At 44.0% G+C, this 16,519-nt stretch overlaps 1 protein-coding gene across 2 annotated transcripts in view; it reads left to right on the top strand.

Annotated features, from left to right (window-relative positions):
• Window positions 1-2,182: 2,182 nt before the first annotated feature.
• FMO5 (flavin containing dimethylaniline monoxygenase 5) overlaps window positions 2,183-16,519 on the top strand; it is a 44,174-nt gene continuing 29,837 nt past the window's right edge. The window contains exon 1 of one of the 2 annotated variants that reach the window (XM_060774308.2): window positions 2,183-2,291. The gene's annotated coding sequence lies outside the window, so the exon portion shown is untranslated. Of the gene's footprint in view, window positions 2,292-6,528; window positions 6,637-16,519 lie in introns of those variants that run through there. The other variant, XM_060774309.2, reaches the window with a different exon arrangement.

Raw genomic sequence — 16,519 nt, 5'->3', positions numbered from 1 at the left:
GCTCTGAGTAGCTTAGGCTCACAGCATTTTGCTCAACCATTTGTGCTGCTCATTTGAAATAAGATGAAGAAGCCGTGCTCTTTGCATTCTGTAATTCTTACAAGGACTATGTAAGTTTGTTGCACTGTTTATTTTATATGCAACACTGCAAGTTTATGTTTTGACTCTGCTGATAAGATTCAAGTTTTTCTGTTCTTTTTCCTCTTGCTTTTGTGCAAAGTTGTTGTGTCTTTTGCATTGGACCAGACGTAACAGATATCCCACCTTTTTTCTAGCAGAACTTTTTTCCCAGAGGAGGAAAAGGTTTTCTTGGTTGTCATAGGTTTTTTCGGGCTATATGGCCATGTTCTAGAGCATTCTCTCCTGACATTTAGCCTGCATCTATGGCAAGCATCCTCAGAGGTAGTGAGGTCTGTTGGAACTAGGAAAAAGGGTTTATATATCTGTGGAATGACCAGGGTGGGGCAAAGGACTCTTGTCTGCTGGAGCTAGGTGTGAATGTTTCAAATGACCACCTTGATTAGCATTTGATGGCCTGGCAGTGCCTGGGGCAATCTTTTGTTGAGAGGTGATTAAATGTCCCAGATTGTTGTTTCTGTGGAGCTACAGACAGAACATGACAGCTAGGTAGAACAATCACAATCTGTGGACAAAGAATGGGACTATAAAATGGCAGTTCTTTCAAGTGAAATTCTTCCAACCACAATTTCCTAATCCCTGCACTGTATCAGTGTTTCATTTGGGACTAGTGTTAGTTAGTGGGTGGAGTTAAGTTATGGTCTCCACAGCCAGAGCTAACTTTGAATCCATGTTGTAAAATGATAAAACAGGTGGATGAACCAATTAGATCATGTGTTCAAAGAGTGGAGAGAACTTCAACCACCTTTGAAACCAGATTATCCTGTCCCATCAAGAACTCCTATTGCACTGGGAATCATGTGACTTTGACAACATGTAAAATAGAAGGGTGGAGATGCCATTCAAAATAATAAATGTATTGCATATGTTGTAAAGAAGGAGAACTCATGATTGCAAAACGGAGTATATGGTGAGGATAGCGATACTCTGATAACTCAGAAAAGCTATCAGTGGAACACATCAGCCAAATCCACACTGCATTCATTTGACGGCACATCATCTCCGTGGGCAGAAAATTACAAAAATCTGGTTTATAAATATTGGCCCAGAAGTTTTAAAAAAAGGTTAAACATAGGAAGATAGTTCAGAGAGCATTCAAGTGTCCCTTAAATGCCTACAGACCATATCCCAAACCACTTCTAGCGTGGGTTTCTGCTTGACAAATGCTTATGTAGTATTTTAGTAAAAATGGGTTCGGAGGAAAAAGCACTTTGAAAATAAGCCGCACAATATTCAAGCCCAATGATTGCTCACATCTGGGTTGTGGTTTTCAAAATGTTTGTAATCTATCTTTAGCAGTCAAAATGATAAATGATTTATTCTGCTAGCACATGTATGTAGACATAAATTTTTCAGCTACAGCATTTGCAGAGAGAGTTTGGGTTTGAGCTTGTTGTCTGACATGATCAGTGCATGTAAAAGGAGCCCCTGGTGACACAATGGGTTAAACCCTTGTGCCAGCAGGACTGCTGACTGAAAGGTCAGCGGTTCAAATCCGGGGAGTGGAGTGAGCTCCGGTCTGTCAGCTCCAGCTTCTCATGCAGGGACATGAGAGAAGCCTCCCACAGGGTGATAAAACATTCCAGCATCCTCTGAGCAAGAAGGTAAATTCTCTCACACTAGAAGCAACGTGCAGTTTCTCAAGTTGCTCCTGACACAAAAAATGCATGTAAACAGTTAATCTCTTCCCCATCTGTGAGTCTCTTAAACTTTGGTCTTCTACAGAGGCTTCCAAAAATCATTAATGAGAACACTTGCTGTTCATGCATATAAAAAATGCCTCTGGAACATGGCTATATAGCCCGAAAAAAACCTACAACAACCCATGCATATAGTTTTGCTGAGTCATGTGATTTCTCAACACCAGTCATGTCCCAACAGTGTGATATTTATGTTGCTTCTTTAGAGTGTTCTTTTGGCAATATCTTCAAAGTCCATTTTTGGAAGTCAGTATTAGGAATCTTAACTATTCAAATAAATTACTAATCTCTTCAGAGTGAGGCAATGTGGAACAAACTGCTGGGAGGGACTATTGTTCAGTGTTGGACTTTGGAAGATCTGGTCTTCCTCTCAAAAGCATATTCAATTGTGGAAGAAGTAAAGCAACACGGTAATTCCTCGTGCTGTCATCTGGTCAGCTGGAACATTTGCAGGTTTGTTGAAACTGCATGTTAGCATTCTTTGTATGTATGCCAGTTGTAGTTGATTATAATGCTTGAACAGTTGGTTTCATTTATTATTAGATAGCATGTAGTATCTACATTTGTTAGTATGTAGTTTGTATATGCAGCATAAAATGCTCACCTGCCTGTTTTCCTGCTTCCCATCTTTAGAACAGATTTAATTGACAGAACTTAGGAAAGCACTGAAAGGTAAAAGTTTCCCCTGACATTAAGTCCAGTCATATCCGACCGGAGGTTGGTGCTCATCTCCATTTCTAAGCCGAAGAGCTGGCATTGTCCATAGACACTTCCAAAGTCATGTGGCCAGCATGACTGCATGGAGCACCATTACATTCCTGCTGGAGTGGTACCCATTGATCTACTCATATTTGCTTGTTTCGAACTGCTAGGTTGGCAGAAGCTGGGGCTAACAGTGGGAGCTCACGCCGCTCCTCGGATTCGATCCTGCGACCTTTCGGTCAGCAAGTTCAGCAGCTCAGCTTTAATCCAATGCACCACAGCATTGAAAAGCAGTATCTAAAGCCTATCAGATATGTGTAAGTGAGTAAAAGGGAAAACTACTAGAGCAGTGTTTCTCAACCGTCCTAATGCCGCGACGCCTTGATACAGTTCCTCATGTCGTGGTGACCTCCAACCATCAAATTATTTTTGTTGCTACATCATAACTGTAATTTTGCTCGTGTTATGAATCCTAATGTAAATATCCAATAAGCAGGATGTATTTTCATTCACACTTGGCACAAATACCCAATATGCCCAAATTTGAATACTGGTGGGGTTGGGAGAGATTGATTTTGTCATTTGGGAGTTGTAGTTGCTGGGATTTATAGTTCACCTACAATCATAGAACATTCTGAACTCCACCAACGATGGAATTGAACAAACCTTGGCACACTGAACTCACATGACCAACAGAAAACACTAGAAGAGTTGGGTGGGCATTGACCTTGCATTTGGAAGTTGTAGTTCACCTGCACCCAGAAAGCACTGTGGAGTCAAACAATGATGGATCTGGACCAAACTTGGCACAAATACTCAATATGCCGAAATGTGAACACTGGTGGAGTTTGGGGAAAATAGACCTTGATATTTGGGAGTTGTCGTTGCTGGGATTTACACTTTACCTACGATCAAAGAGTCCCTTGAATCCCACCAATGACAGAATTGGGCCAAACTTCCCACACACAACCCCTGTGACTAACAGAAAATACTGTGTTTTCTGATGGTCTTTGGTGACCCCTCTGACACCCCCCCCCAGGGGTCCCGACCCCCAGGTTGAGAAACACTGTACTAGAGATTCAGTGCCAGGCTATCCCTAGTCTCATGCCATGCTTGACTAAAAGGAAGAAAGGAAAATACGTTGATTCATGTGTCATTCCTGTGTGCAGTTTTATAGATTGCATGGTGTAATGATTTGAGCATTGGGCTATGACTCTGAAAAACAGGCTTTGAATCCCTGCTTAGCAGGCATACAATACAGTTCAAAGGATGAGCATCTTTGGATTGGATATTCCACAAAATAAAATGAGAAGGCATGATTTGCTTCTAGTAGAATCAAACAAGAGACATAGTTCAGCAATGGCCTATCAGTTTGTGTGCAGAAAGAATAATGATAGGAGTTGAGATGGAAAAACACAGAAGAATTAGAAATGGGAGACAACAGTGTCTGAAAGCTGCCTAATTCTGTAACTGAAGCAGCTTGATTCTGTATTTAAAATCTTATCTATCCCAGTATTCAAAGTCCAAACAGGGCGCCACTGAAAACTTGGGATTCTTTGAAAATTCAGTACACTTGGACAAATGAATGTGCATATAGTTCCTTCTCAAACCAATCAGACTCACATTTCTGTTTTTACAACACAAGATACTAATGCCTGAGCAACATTTATGCAACATTTATAATTCAGCAATAGGCTCAACTCAGGATTCCATACACTTACAATATTCATAACCAGTTCTTACTGCCAGTAAACATCTGGAAGGTTAAGGAGCAAAGCAACGATAGATGTAATATACCATGATGAGTCATTGTCACAGTAAACTTTGTGTGCAGAAGATGAAGGAAAGAGCAGGCTGCTATAAATCAGGTTACAGCCTGCATCTCCCTTGCATGGTCACATCACAGGACATCTAAGATAAGAGAATATGGCATCTTTGCCCCATCAAACTTCCAAAAATTGTTTACATTGGAAGTAGGTGATGGCAATTCTGACCTTCCTTGATCTTTTATAAAATTTTATAGCATTTCAGATTGTCCTTTAAAATTAGGAAAATGACTCCAAGAAGCATGACTGTGTTGTGGTTTTCAATAAGTTTGTGATCTATCTTTAGCCGTCGAAATGATAAATGGTTTATTCTGGCAGCACATGTATGTAGGCATAAAGACTATTTTTCAGCTACAGCATTTCTGGGCACCACAATTCAAGAGAGATATTGACAAGCTGGAATGTGTCCAGAGGAGGGTGACTAAAATGATCAAGGGTCCGGAGAACAAGCCCTATGAGGAACGGCTTAAGGAGCTGGGCATGTTTAGCCTGAAGAAGAGAAGGCTGAGAGGAGATATGATAGCCATGTATAAATATGTGAGAGGAAGCCACAGGGAGGAGGGAGCAAGCTTGTTTTCTGCTTCCTTGGAGACTAGGACGCGGAACAATGGCTTCAAACAACAAGAGAGGAGATTCCATCTGAACATGTGGAAGAACTTCCTGACTGTGAGAGCCATTCAGCAGTGGAACTCTCTGCCCCGGAGTGTGGTGGAGGCTCCTTCTTTGGAAGCTTTTAAGCAGAGGCTGGATGGCCATCTGTCAGGGGTGATTTGAATGCAATATTCCTGCTTCTTGGCAGGGGGTTGGCCTGGATGGCCCAGGAGGTCTCTTCCAACTCTTTGATTTTATGATTCTATGATCACTTGTGCATTGACCTCCACACATTAAAAAAAAATCACGCACAGGCGTCTTACAGGGAAAATAAAAACAAACCAACCAAAGTCCCATGGCTATCAGCGAGTGGCGACAGGGGTAAGACTGTGAAATCTGGAAGCCCCTAGTCACAGACTGTACATGGTCGTTGAATACAGACTCAATCATTCTACCTCAAGATCCGAGGCAGTTGAGTAGTTCGGCAGCTGTGTCCATGACTGAGCAGCCCTTTTGAGGATTCACTCTGCTCACCCCACATGGGGAAGGGGCTAGAAAAGGTGTCCTAAATATAGTTTGCCTCTCTTACCCCTGACTGGACTGCCGCGTCCAGTGGGGTCACCACCCTGCGGCCAAAAAAGAAAAACGAACTTTGGATCATGGAAAGTACAGACACTGATGGACAACACTGACAGGGAATGCCCTGAACGCAGAACTGCCATCATTGCAAGAGAGCTGGGATGCTTTAACATCGACACAGAAGCACTTCAGGAGACCCGGAGAGCAGGAGAGGGACAGCTGGAGGAAGAAAAAAGAGGCTACACCTTCTGGAAGGGACTGCCTGAAGAGGGGTCACCACCCTGCGGCCATGAAACATACGGACACTGATGGACAACACTGACAGTGAATGCTCCAAACGCAGAACTGCCATCATTGCAAGGGAGTTGGGATATTTTAACATTGATATAGAAGCACTTCAGGAGACCCGGAGAGCAGGAGAGGGACAGCTGAAGGGAAAAAAAAGGAGGTTACACCTTCTTCTGGAAGGGTCTGCCTGAAGAAGATCTTCTGGCCTCCCACTATACCCAAACTATTAAATACAAATTTTAAAAAACACATACAGCAGTTAACTCAGCCAACACATCAAACTGGGACTTTGTTATTGTTGCTGTGTGTCTTTTCTGACTTATGGTGACCCTGTCATGGGATTTTTCTTGGCAAGATTTGTTATGAAGGGGTTTGCCTTGGCCTTCCTCGAGGAATGGGTGTGACATGTCTACACTCATCCAGTGGGTTTCTGTGACTAAGTAGGGGTTAAGATCTTGTTCCCAGGAATCCAGTTTAATGTTTACGCCAAACCATACATTTCCCCCTAACTGTTGGCTTCTCCTCTGGTAAACAAGCTCTCTTTTCTCTTTTCTGTTAAGAAGTCCTGGCAGGAGGCAGGGAAAAGTTCAATTGTTTTCATCTAGGAAGTTGCATTCTGTCCAATCAGCATAACATCTGCCAAGTGAGTGGGAAGTACTTGTACATTGATACCCAATCACATTTCAGTATTCTTCCCCAACCCTTCCCATGTTCATTAACCATTCTTCATGCAAAATTGTGCTGTCTTGCTCTGAAGTGCTGTGCATCTTAGCTGCCGCTGCCCTGGAGAAGAAGTTGAGAGTTTGATAAAGGTAAAAACTCAAAGAGTACCTGGAGCAAAACCAGACTGTGTGTATTTGTATGTGATTTTCTTTATTGTGCTTTCTGAATTTGCAGCAGAGCAATGCAGAAATGTTATCTGTGTACGTATTTTCCAGTTCTAACTTGCTCCCTCCATCATTGTTTCACTGCAGCCTGGCAGCAGGATCATCAGGAAGGGGAGATGCTGTAGTTCTTGTTGTTTTAAAGCAACAAGATCCTGGAGGACTGCTGCCAGGCTGCCGTGAAACAATGATGGAGGGACTCTTGGGAGGTTCAGGGCTGCATTCCCTTGGAAAGTTTTGAAGAAACAGATGGGATACTTGCTCACCACCAGGCTCCGTTTCTGTCAGTTTAAGGCAGAGCTGGGAATTATGGAGCTCTCCGGATGTTGTTAAACTGCATCGGTGCTAAGAATTGCAACAACATCTGGAAGGCTGCGCAACACCGAACTCCATTAAGCCTTTCCCTGTTCCTTCCCCTCCTGCTTTTGAACCCACTTGCAAATTGTCAAAGGAATTGATGATTATCTGCAAAGCCTACACTTTTCTTGGCTAATACAGAAATTTCCACAATGGAAGTATTTTTGTTTTTTGTTTTACATTCACGGGTTTCAAGTTCCGACTATTTTCTATAAGGCTTTTTGTTATTTTAATGCATTTTATGGAGAGTGACCATATAGTCCAGATGCCTGACCACCATCTCCCAAAGCAGTTGCTCTATTCCGAACTCAAGAACGGAAAATGGAATGTTGGAGAACAGGAAAAGAGGTTTAAAGACGGGCTCAAAGCCAACCTTAAAAACTCTGGTACAGACACTGAGAACTGGGAAGCCCTGGCCCTTGAGTGCTCCAGTTGGAGGTCAGCTGTGACCAGCAGTGAATTTGAAGAGGCATGAATGGAGGGCGAAAGAGAGAAACGTGCAAAGAGGAAGGTGTATCAAGCCAATCCCGACCGGGATCGCCTTCCACCTGGAAACGGATGCCCTCACTGTGGGAGGAGATGCAGATCAAGAATAGGGCTCCACAGTCACCTATGGACCCACCGCTAGGACACTACACTTGGAGGACCATCATCCTCGGACTACGAGGGATTGCCTTTAGTAATGCCAATCCCGCTGTTTCACCTACACTGTTTTCCTCATATTGTACTTCCCCCACCTTATTGAAAGTCTAATTCCACTTTTCCGTTTATTATTACTACTACTACTACTACTACTACTACTACTACTCAGTGCTAGTCAGAAGCTGCAGCTAATTCACAATGTGGCAAGCAACTAGACTGCTTACCATAATTCCACACAAGAGACCACCAGGCACTGGTTTTGAAGGAGTTGCTCTGACTACTAATAGGTTTACAGTCTGACTTCAAAACTCTATATTTAAAGGAACAACCTTTCCTATATACACCAGCCTGAGATTTGAAGTCTCTTAAATCAAGGCAACACACTACAGGAGGACAGCCTTGTTTGTTGTGGTATCCCAGTTACAGGATACTGTTCCATATAGAAACTTCATTGGTGTCAATATTTAGACGAATAACTTGGTATTGACATCTGTGGCTTTTCAATTCTCATCCCTTACCTAATGAGGAATTATTTATTAATTAGATTCCCTGCACTTCTATCCCATCTTTTCTCAAGGTGATATACATGGCTCTCCTCTTCCCTGCTTTATCCTGTGATTTGGATCACACTGGAAGAAAATGACTGGTTCAGGGTCAGCTATTGTTATTTGTGGCTGAGTGGCGACTTCAGCCTGTGTCACTTGCAAAGAAAATAGTATTCTATGCTCCTGGTGGCGCAATGGGTTAAACCCTTGTTCTGGCAGGACTGCTAACTGAAAGGTTGGCGGTTTGAATCCTGGGAGCAGGATGAGCTCCCCTCTGTCAGCTCCAGCTTCTCAGGAAGGAACACGAGAAAAGCCTCCTATAGGATGGTAAAACATCCGGGCATCCCCGGGCAACATCCTTGCAGACGGCTAATTCTCTCACACCAGAAGCAATTTGCAGTTTCTCAAGTCGCTCCTGACATGAATAAAAAACTTGCAAAGGACTACAACATAGAGTTGTTGTAGGTTTTTTCAGGCTATATGGCCATGTTCTAGAGGCATTCTCACCTGACGTTTCACCTGCATCTATGGCAAGCATCCTCAGAGGTAGTGAGATCTGGCCACGAAAGCCTTTGACAAGACTATAACATAGTAAATAATGGGAAGTTTGAGGCCCAAACCCCTAAATGGCCACAATCACTGTCATGTTTTAAATGTTTTCCGGTGTGTTTGTGCACTGAATAATATCAGCCATTGTAAGCCACGATATTTTTGAGGACAGGCATGGAATGTGCTGTTGTTTGTAGCTACTGTTATCCGCTTTCAGGTCCATTCCCATGTTATGGCAGTGACTCTCTCATAGAACTTTATTGGCAGGATTATTCAGAGGTCGTTTGTCTTTCCTCTTGGACTAAAAGCATGATTTGTCCAAGTAATCCATTTGGTTTCCATGATGTGGTGGAGATCCAAACCCTTTTCTTCTAGCATTATAGTCCAACATCCCAATCATTACAGCACAGCGGTTGTAGTTCTAAAAACTTATTTACAGAATGCACATGGAATTTCCGAATGCCTGCAATATGCCAATGGTGAAATATTATGCCAAGGTTTTTATTGGTCAAGTGGCAGACTTTATAGAGTTTCTTGAGGGGGCAAGGTCCAGTAAACTCTGGTCCAAACTAAGTCTTATGCAAGTTGTGGTTGCGTAATTTTCATGCAAGTCATAGTACTTTTAGCTACAATTTGGCAGAATGTGGCAGATGTTGATGTGCCGTGAAACTGTGGAGGGCAGATCAGTATAACCTGTGCAGTCTGCCCTTCATCCCCTGCCTTTAGGTGCAATAGGCAATGCTGTTCCGTGGCTATGTTTAAAGTAAGATCCAACTGGCAGTCAGTTTGACTCTGGAAATTATGTGCAGCATGGTGTCCTTCACCAGATGCTGATCCTGTTCTTAGAAGAGAGATCTGGAGTACCATTGTATTTTTTATTTTCATTATATTTTATTGTTGTATTTTTAAATTGTATATTTGCTTTGCTGTATTTGTTGGGCTTGGAGATGGTGGCGGGGTATAAATAAAGTATTATTACTATTACTATTATTATTATTATTATTATTATTATTATTATTACTATTTGAGAGGCATTCCCCCCTCTTGGTTTGACAGCAGCACTATTTACTCTGAGTTGCAAACATCCGACTTACATATGACTCCTAGTTACAAACTGCAACTGCTTTTGGTATCCTTTTAGCAAGTATTCGTGTTCTATAAAATAGTATTGCAAATTTGTATTTGAAGAGAAATCTAGTGAAACTCATTTGCCTGGAAGGCTACATTTTTATTTGGTGGAAATACAGGTAAAGACCTGCTGCTGTAATTATCACACATTTTTTTTGTATGTGTGTTTTAAAGACAACTGTGGGCTGTGAAATTGCGGTAAAAGGCAGCTAGAGATGAAGTGCATGGTTCCCTCTTTTCAGTGCTATCAATGCCATTTATTTACCACGAGTGGAAAAGGGAGGCAGCCAATAAAGGCCCCAGTCCAAATTACCTGTCTGAACGCATTTCTCCCTATGTACCATCGCAGAGATTAAGATCCTCCGGGGAGGCCCTGTTTTCTGTCCCGCCATTGTCACAGGCGTGATTGGTGGGGACGAGAGACAGGGCCTTCTTGGTGATTGCTCCCTGGCTTCCTGGTGAGATCAGGTCGGCCCCCACCCTCCTGTCCTTTAGAAGGATGGTAAAAACTTGGCTGTGGGACCAAGCTTTCGGGACAGGGTAATGAAGCGGCAATAGGAAAGATGATCAGGCCAATTAGATTTAACACAGATGACTAGGACGGTTTTAAATGGTGTATTTTAATATTTTGATAAATGTTTTTTAATGTTTATGTATATGTATGTGAATTTGTGTCCCGGCATTGAATATTTGCCCTGAGTCCCCTTCGGGGTGAGAAGGGCGGAATATAAATGTTTTAAATAAATAAATAATAATCAATAGGTTTAGGTTATATATTAACATTTCTGTAAATTCATTTATGCCCAAAGTTGCAAGGGCAGTATACAATAAGTGTAAAAGAATAAGACATGACACAAATTTGTTGAAAGAATGTGGTGGCAGCTAAAATGAGCAAAGAGGCTGTTGTCCCTATTTATGAAAAGTTCGGGGAGATTGGCAATGACTGCCCACTGCCGTGCTCCAGTATTACCACCCCGCCAGAGCTATATCTGACTCATCCTCCAACGTGGGAAGATTGAGTTGTCAAACAGCTACTTGCATTAAACAATAGCTCTGTTGAGTAAAGCCTCTCTTCATAACATATGCTGTAGACATCAAGTAGCTTCTACTGAGCATCCTCCTGCTTTTAATATAATGATGTGTGCATTGGTTCATCTAGAATCGGAAGGGAATACTTTGGTTGGCTCCCTTTCTTCCTTTTCTTTCCTTATAAACCTTCATGCTTTCCTTATGAATCTTAATGCTCCAAGGCCATAGTCTTGAGTATGGCTTTTACAAACTTTAGAGAAAAATAACAAGGTTTGAAAAGATCCTAAATGTGTGTCTTTCTTTTCTTATTTTATAATAATCATAATCACAATAATAATTCATTGGAACTTGTACTACAAATACCATCTGCCTGCGACAAAGAACTGGTGGGATCACAAGCTTGAAAAAGTTACAGAAAATGAACACGTCGAACTACTCTGGGACTTCTGAATTCAGACTGACAGAGTTTTGGAGCACAATACTCCTGACCTCACAATTGTGTTAAAAAACCAAGTACGGATCGTCGATGTTGCAATCCCAGGTGACAGCAGGATTGAAGAGAAACAACTGGAAAAACGGACACAATATGAGGATTTAAAGATTGAACTGCAAAGACTCTGGCACAGGCCAGTCAAGGTGGTCCCAGTGGTGATCGGCACACTGGGTGCAGTGCCTAAAGACCTTGGCCTGCACTTAAACACAATCGGCGCTGACAAAATTACCATCTGCCAGCTGCAAAAGGCCACCTTACTTGGATCCGCATGCACTATTCGCCGATACATCACACAATCCTAGACACTTGGGAAGTGTCCGACGTGTGATCCAATACAACAGCCAGCAGAGTGATCTTGTTTGCTGTGGACTCATCTTGTTGTGTTTCAAATAATAATAATAATAATAATAATAATAATAATAATAATAATAACAACTTTATTCTTATAACAACAATAATAATAACAACTTTATTCATGGCACCGAGACAGCCTTGGTCGCCTTGGTGGATGACCTCCGCAGAGAGCTGGACAGGGGGAGTGTGACTCTGCTGGTTCTCTTGGACATCTCAGCGGCTTTTGATACCATCGATCATGGTATCCTTCTGGGTCGTCTCTCCGGGATGGGCCTTGGGGGCACGGTTTTGTCGTGGCTCCAGTCCTTCCTGGAGGGACGAACTCAGATGGTGAAGCTGGGAGACGCCTGCTCTGACCCCTGGCCTTTGACCTGTGGGGTCCCGCAAGGCTCTATTTTGTCGCCCATGCTTTTTAACATCTACATGAAACCGCTGGGAGAGGTCATCCGGAGTTTTGGAGTTGGGTGCCATCTCTACGCGGATGACACACAACTCTACTACTCCTTTCCACCTAATTCCAAGGAGGCTTCTCAGGTGCTAGACGAGTGCCTGGCCGCTGTGTCGATCTGGATGAGGAAGAACAAGCTGAAGATCAATCCCGATAAGACAGAGGTCCTCCTGGTCGATCGTAAACCGGATCGGGGTATAGGGTGGTCACCTGTGTTGGACGGGGTTACACTCCCCCTAAAGCCACAGGTCCGCAGTTTGGGTGTCCTCTTGGATTCTTCGCTTACACTTGAGGCTCAGGTGTCGGCGGTATCCGGGAGGGCCTTTGCGCAACTCAGACTTGTGCGCCAACTGCGACCATACCTCGTGAAGGCTGATCTGGCCGGGGTGGTCCACGCCTTGGTCACCTCTAGAATGGACTACTGCAATGCGCTCTAAGTGGGGCTGCCCTTGAAGACAGCTCGGAAACTTCAATTGGTCCAGCGGGCAGCAGCCAGGATGCTAACCGGGGCTCATTATCAAGAGAGGTCAACCCTCTTGTTCAAGGAGCTCCACTGGCTGCCATTTATTTTCCGGGCCCAATTCAAGGTGCAGGTGCTCACCTACAAAGCCCTGAACGGTTTGGGACCACCCTACCTGCGTGACCGCATTACCATCTACGAACCCACACGCTCGCTCCGGTCATCTGGGGAGGCCCTGCTCGTGATCCCACCTACATCGCAAGCGCGTTTGGTGGGGACACGGGACAGGGCCTTCTCTGTAGCGGCCCCCCGACTTTGGAACGCCCTTCCAAAAGATCTCCGACAGGCCCCTACTCTAGCTGTCTTCAGAAGGAATTTAAAAACTTGGCTGTTCCGTTGTGCCTTTTCAGACTAGGAATTCCCATCCAAGTCCTAGTAGCACCTTAACATAACTAATTCGCTGCTGCACACCGCACTTTTAAACCGACGTGCCTCCTACCATTTCAGCACTTTTAACCCTTGTACCCCATTGTGCCGGCCGAACCAGTTTTTAATAATGTCTTGATGTATTGCCATTGTCGTTATTTTGCTTATTGTTTTGATTTGCTTTGTATTGTTGTGTTATGTTTCTACTGTATTGTGTTTTGAGGCTTCGGCCTGTGTAAGCCGCATCGAGTCCTTCGGGAGATGCTAGCGGGGTACAAATAAAGTTAATAATAATAATAATAATAATAATAATTATTATTATTATTATTATTATAGCTCGCCACCATCTCCCTGAAGGGACTTGGGGTGGCTTACAAGGAACAAGCCTGAAAATATAGGTTAAAATCCACATAACAAGAAGAAAATGACAACATCAAAAACCATCATAATCACAATACACAAATTAAAAACAGTATCATAATTGTTATTGTAAGAACAGAATAGTGCTCCCCCCCCCCCCACCTAAATATTAAAAAACGGGGAAGGGGGTGGGAAATGGGCATAGTCCAGAAAAAATAAAGTAGTATGAATTGGAAAAAATACATTAAAAAGAAAAAGAGTGAAAATAATTTTTTTTTAAATGGGGTTATTGACTAATCTTCTCCATGGGTTTCCACTTTACCTTGTTTTCTGATATTGCTGTGATGCTTCCCCTCTTCGTGTCTCTTCCTCTAGGGAATGGGTTTTCCTTCATTACTTAAATTCTTCTATCCACTTCATTTTTTCTTGTTTCATATATGTGCCTTTTCAAAGTGGTTCCACAACTTATCCAGCTGTTGTATGGTTTATTGAGACTTCAGGGTGCTGGAGTTTGCATTGTCAGATGCAAGCTTCCAGTCACAAAATCTGTAAAAATAAGGACTGAGAGTAGGAGCTGTTTGACAGTGTGTGGCATCTCTTTTGAACGTTTTTAAACAGTGGCTGGGTGGCCAATTATCATGACTGTTTAGATTATATATTCCTCCATAGAAGAGGATTGAACTGAATGGCCCTGTTGTCCATGCTACTTTGTCTTTGTCTATGAAGTGTGGGGAAATGGGGAAGGGGTTGAACTGTCAGAAATGTTAAAACTTGGTGTTTTTGATTACAGAAGTGTGAATCAAGCACTGAAAGAGCGAGTAGGCCGAAGCCTGTTAGAGTTAGTGGGCCAAAGCTAGTGTCGCCTTGAGGAGAGTGAGTAAGCGAAGCCTGTTAGATCTAATGGGCCAAAGCTAGTGTCGCCTTGAGGAGAGTGAGTAGGCCGAAGCCTGTTAAAAGTTAGTGGGCCAAAGCTAGTGTCGCCCTGAGGAGAGTGAGTAGGCCGAAGCCTGTTAGTGGGCCAAAGCTAGTGTCGCCTTGAGGAGAGTGAGTAGGCTGAAGCCTGTTAGAGTTAGTGGGCCAAAGCTAGTGTCGCCTTGAGGAGAGTGAGTAGGCTGAAGCCTGTTAGAGTTAGTGGGCCAAAGCTAGTGTCGTTTGAGGAGAGTGAGTAAGCAAAGCCTGTTAGAGTTAGTGGGCCAAAGCTAGTGTCGCCCTGAGGAGAGTGAGTAGGCCGAAGCCTGTTAGAGTTAGTGGGCCAAAGCTAGTGTCGCCCTGAGGAGAATGAGTAGGCCGAAGCCTGTTAGTGGGCCAAAGCTAGCGTCACTCTGAGGAGAGTGAGTAGGCCAAAGTCTGTTAGTGGGCCAAAGCTAGTGTCGCCTTGAGGAGAGTGAGTAGGCTGAAGCCTGTTAGAGTTAGTGGGCCAAAGCTAGTGTCGCTTGAGGAGAGTGAGTAAGCAAAGCCTGTTAGAGTTAGTGGGCCAAAGCTAGTGTTGCCCTGAGGAGAGTGAGTAGGCCAAAGTCTGTTAGTGGGCCAAAGTTAGCGTCACCCTGAGGAGAGTGAGTAGGCTGTGACAGCGGACGCCGCCGGTAGCCCAGCCTTTACATTGGTATGAACTGCGGCAGGGAGTTCCGCAGTTCCTGGGTCAAGCTTTGAGGCCAGCAGATGAAATGTGCCTCAGCCGCCTGCTCCAAGACCAGGAAATGCCTGCAACCTCGGCTAACTTTCCCTCTCCCTTTACTTTGTATCTTTCCCCCATAAAACACTTGAAACTTGAAACTTTTTATCTTTCCGCATGCTACTTTTGTATCCTTTCCTGGCTCAGCACTCCATGAACGCTCCCACCAACCCCTTTCTGGGCTCCGGAGGGCCGTGAGCCCGCGGGGGGGCGCCTCCAGGTGCCCCCCGGACCCCGAATCTGCGTTAAATCAAATCGTGGATACGGAAACCCCCAACACGAACCCCGCTATCCACCAAAAACACATAACATGGCGGATCGCCGCCGTTCCAATTTTGTTTTGTTCCATGACTAATTCTAAGCCTATCTACCATCTCCGTTTCTCTGTTTTGGACTACTCCTCCCGGGAGAAAAATTAGTTTTGTTTCGAGAGCTTCTGTCTTGCAGAGAAACAGCTGATTGTCAGTGGCTGGGTTCTTTCCCGCTTCCCCGCGGCAGCCGGCTGCAGCAGCCCCGAGGAGGAGGCCAGATGGCTCCCAGGTCTTGGCTGGGAGATGCGGTTCTCTGAAGGACATTGCTACACTCTTCGCCATTTGCAGACTCTTTGCGGACCTTTCTGCCCTCCCTGATTGACTTGATGCCCTATTATCATGAACTTCCTCCACGAACTCAAAAGCCAAGCCGCTTGGGAAGCATGGCCCCCGCCTGTGGGTGCATGCCCTTGTTGCAAAGGATCATACCTCAGGAACTCTGCTGATTGCCTTTATTAATTGCTGTGGGTTTTCTAATAAACTTTACTGGGATGGGGATCTTTCCTATGAAATCTATGAGTTATGAAAGACTGTGAAGAATATATATATGAAATATATGATATGTAATGAAATGAAATGAGATGTACCCTCACCCTCCTTCCTTACTTTTCCCCTCCTGAACTTTGCCCTATTAAGGTATGTGACCTGGGGATTACAGTTAAGGAATCCAATTTCCTTAGAAGAAACTCCATTCATACCAGCATTGCATGGATCAATACTGGCAATATCTTGTGGCTTTGTTTTCAGAGTCAGACAAACAAAGCCAGAGATTTGTCAGCCTATAACCCGGAAAAACAGACTGATTAAATCAATCATGGTGTTTGTGTACGCTCCCTTGTGACTAAGGACCCCTTTGTCCTCAAGGTTGAGATCCAAATGCCACCCATAGCCCACCCTTTGTGCCTATACACATCTGTTATCGGAACCCAGGAAATCCCTTGTTGCCCCGTCTGCCTCCCTGCCGTGAGAAGAACAAAAGGTGATCAATCAGCTGGCGGACGCCTCCCAGGCATTCCGCCCCTCTGCGCTGTCAAAAT

This window comes from Anolis sagrei, chromosome 4 (genome assembly GCF_037176765.1).
Source record: "Anolis sagrei isolate rAnoSag1 chromosome 4, rAnoSag1.mat, whole genome shotgun sequence".
Taxonomy (NCBI): domain Eukaryota; kingdom Metazoa; phylum Chordata; class Lepidosauria; order Squamata; family Dactyloidae; genus Anolis; species Anolis sagrei.
The sequence above is the reverse complement of the archived record's forward strand: the minus strand, read 5'-3'. Positions and strand labels throughout refer to the sequence as shown.